At 38.7% G+C, this 3,791-nt stretch overlaps 1 pseudogene; it reads right to left on the bottom strand.

The window, feature by feature from the left end:
• LOC102859939 overlaps positions 1-3,165 on the bottom strand; it is a 59,785-nt pseudogene extending 56,620 nt beyond the window's left edge.
• Positions 3,166-3,791: the final 626 nt, after the last annotated feature.

The following is a 3,791-nucleotide window of genomic DNA, read 5'->3' as shown; positions in this document are numbered from 1 at the left end:
ATATAACTTTTTTTCAAACAATTCTTCAAGTTTTTGTAAGGTCTGAACTAATTTACCATGTCCTTAGCATATGTTCTTTTGAAGAGCAGCTGTTCCAAAACTTTGTGAAGCAAAAAGCACAAGAGTTATATGGGTCTTAAACACAGGTGGTATGAGGCAGGTATATGTCAGTTACAGCAGGTTGGCCAATCTTCCAAACCAATAGCTCTGCAGAGAGCCCATTTTCAAAGCACCAATGAGGAATATGCATTAATTTTCAGCTAGAAGTTTTGGTTTAAATGAAATACTGAATAAAATTTGAAGAATTAAAGTTAGGGTTTTTTTTTAAAGTTTATATTTTCACAAGTATTTTAATCTATCTGACACAGCATAATGCATAGAAAGGGAGCACTTGTGGCCTTCTGGTAAGAAGCTGCACTGAAATCTTAATGAAATATGGTTCAAAACGTGATGCTGCATCAGAGACGGATGGGCAATGTCCTCTCATGTGATTAAACTACCTCTGAAAACCCACTGGACAGTCAGTTACGGGCCAGTTAACTAGGTGACACACAACAACAATAATGTAAATTAAGTGAGTCAAGAATTACATCAGTATCTACTAGTATGTAAAAATCACTAATTGATCAAATTCTTCTCTCTTTTGGAAACACCTCCTTGTGTCTGGCAATTACTTCCAGCAGCTCACCAGTCTGTATGCCACCAGCCTGCATCTCTCACAGTGTCGACCCAGCTGTTCCACACCTGATTGCCTATAGGATCATGGCCCATATCTCACCAGTTTCTGCAGAACAAGCTTGCTTATTTACAGTCATGTGAGTCACTCCTATGACAAGTCCGAGTGTCTGGGAGACCATCTAGCTAATCACCAAAACCAAGGGACATAGAAGAGCTCGGAAACTGAGAAAAGCAGCAGCTATTGGTGTTGGAAATTATGGACTTATACAACAGGTCAAGCATTTGGGAAAATATTGACCAGACACTTCTTGTACCTGTTCTATTACAAATCTTAGCAGATCGAATTCCAAAAACAGGAAGTAAACAACTTAACCTTTGTGGAATTAAAATTCTGTCCTCTCTCTAATAATATAATAGACCATCCCATGCTCTTCAATTAGCTTTGCCTAGACAATGTGTCCCTTTAGGGAGGTCTGGTGGCCTACTAGCAAGAAGCTGCGCTGCAATACTTAAGACACGCAGTTCGAGGCTACCTGTGGCTCTGCGGGAGAAGGATGGACAATCTCCTCTCATGTGATTAATTGCCTCTGGAAACCTTTGAAAACCCGCTATGGAAGGTCTGCTATGAGTCTGTCCTGACTCGACGATAAACAACAAAAGCATATTTATTACAGCTTTGATGACCTAGTGGCAAAAAACTGCGCTGCAATCAGGCCACTACCTGCTCCGCTGAAGAAGAATGGGTAATCTCTTTCCTTGCTATTAACTGCCTTTGAAAACCCACCAGAGGATCAGCTATGGGTAGTCTCCAACTCTACCTATGGTGGTTGTTGTTATGTGCCGAGGAGTAGCTTGCGACTCATAGCGACCCTTTGTACAATAGCCCTAAACTCTGCTCTGTCCTGTGCCAATCGCACTGTCTCTGACACTCCCATCCCGATTACACCAGTCACTGAATCAATCCACCTCATAGAGGGCCTTCCCCTCCTGTCTTGTCCCTTCACCCTACAAAGCATGATGTCCCTCTCCAAGGACCGGTCTCTCCTTACAACATGTCCAAAGTATGTTAGATGGAGCCTCAGAATCCTTGCCTCCAAGGAGCCTCCTGTTTTGACCCTTTTCAGGATGAATCTGTTTGTTTTCCTAGCAGTCCATGGTATCCTCAATACTCTTCACCGGCACCATAGCTAAAAGGCATCAATTCTTCTGTATCAGGTGCACCTTAGTCTCCAGAGAGACACCATTGCTCTTCAGTACTTTGGAGAGGTCCCTAACAGCAAACGTTCCCCATGGCAACACATCTTTTAATTTCCTGGCTGCTGGTATCAAGAGTGTTGACTGTGGAGCCAAGCAAACTAAAGCTGTGAACAATCTCCATCTCTTCACCATCCATCCTGATGCTGCCGATTGGTCCAGTGGTGAGAATCTTTGACTTCGTGACATTGAGCCTATTCTACGGTACACAACAACAAATCTACTAGGTAAAAATTACTAATTTTCCAAGTATTTAGTTCATTTGCCTTGAATATATTAACTTTGTTTTTCTTCCCTGAAAATTATGTAACTAACTACTGGTGGCCTAGTGGCAAGAAGCTGCATGGCAGTCCCTAAGGAAAGCTGTTCGAGCCTACCAGCGGCTCTGCAGGAGAAGGATGGACAATCTGCTCCCTTGATATTAACTGCCTCTGAAAACCCACCAGAAGTTAGATATGGGTCGTTTCTGACTCTATATGGTTGTTAGGTTGTTTTTATGTGCTATTGATTCAACCTTGACTCATAGTGACCTTACACACAATAGCTCTGAACCCTACCCCATTCTGGGCCAATATCACTGTCTCTGACACATCTACTTTCATTATCACAAATTACTGGATAAATCCATCCCATCTGAGTCTTCCTCTCCTGTTTTTATCTACATTATTCTAAGCATGACATCCTTCTCTAAGGACTGGTCCCTTCTGGCAACTTGGCTAAAGTATTTGAGAAGAGCCTCAAAATCCTTGCCTCCAAGAAACAGCTTGGCTTCATCCACTTCAAGACAGACCTCTTGGCATATCATGGTATATTCAATACACTTCTCCAGCACCACAACTTAAAAGCATCAATTCTTCTTCTGTCTTTGGTTATAGTCCAGCTTAGGTTATATAATATTTAATCTAAAATGTTGACTTAATAAAAATAAGATTAAGTACATAGTTGAAAAGGTATAACAGATGTTCTCTCTCTGACATATATCTTTGGAAACCACTAGTTATGAAAATTCTTAGTGTGAGTAAACTACAGAGCTATCTTCCATATATATAATTATCTTCTGAAAATTAACAGAAAAAGAAGTTAAATTCTTAAGTTTTAAAGTATTAACATGAGATAACTTTTAAATTACATACCTAAAGCTTTTATTTCTGCATTAATTATATCAAAAGTAAGATTATCACCAAGTTTGTAGGCTAATACTGCGCTGAGATGGTTAACAATGTGCAGCCTCATCCTGGCAAACCGTTACAACTTTCTTCATTACAGGGATAAGGGATTTGTCGATGAGACAGTTCCACAACATTTTTTATCTAATCGAAAATTGACTCCAATTAATATTTCCTCTAAGGCAAGAGAGATACTCCACTGAGACTTGTAACTTCTTTCACTCAAAGGTAATTATCAAGCTCAAGGAATGATTGGTTTAATAGAATTTCTAGTGATTATATATAAAGTATATGTGATATAAATCAGGAGATTGAGCATTCCCATAAATATCACGAATATTTAAATACTTTTCATGAAATATATTCATAACTGTCTTTAGATTTTTCTAATGACACATATCTCAGTGAAAAATTTTACAATTAGATCTAGCTCTAAGCTATTTTTTCTTTCTTTTTAATATGCTACCCTTTTAGAAATTATATATATATATGAACAAAAATTCAACCATAAGTTATATGACACATTATTTAGTTAAGGTGTCAAATGATTGATACATTTATATAAAAATGTTTACGGCATTGAAATCTATGGGAGAGAGAATAGTCTAAAAGTATTATATTTTAGGGCATTATTTTTATCGTAGGAGTATGCAATGAGGGTTGTAGAGTGGATTATATTTGGGGCTAGGGGGT

This window comes from Elephantulus edwardii, unplaced genomic scaffold, assembly GCF_000299155.1.
Source record: "Elephantulus edwardii isolate Elephantulus edwardi_28Jun2011 unplaced genomic scaffold, EleEdw1.0 scaffold00043, whole genome shotgun sequence".
In the NCBI taxonomy this organism is placed as follows: Eukaryota; Metazoa; Chordata; class Mammalia; order Macroscelidea; family Macroscelididae; genus Elephantulus; species Elephantulus edwardii.
The sequence above is the reverse complement of the archived record's forward strand: the minus strand, read 5'-3'. Positions and strand labels throughout refer to the sequence as shown.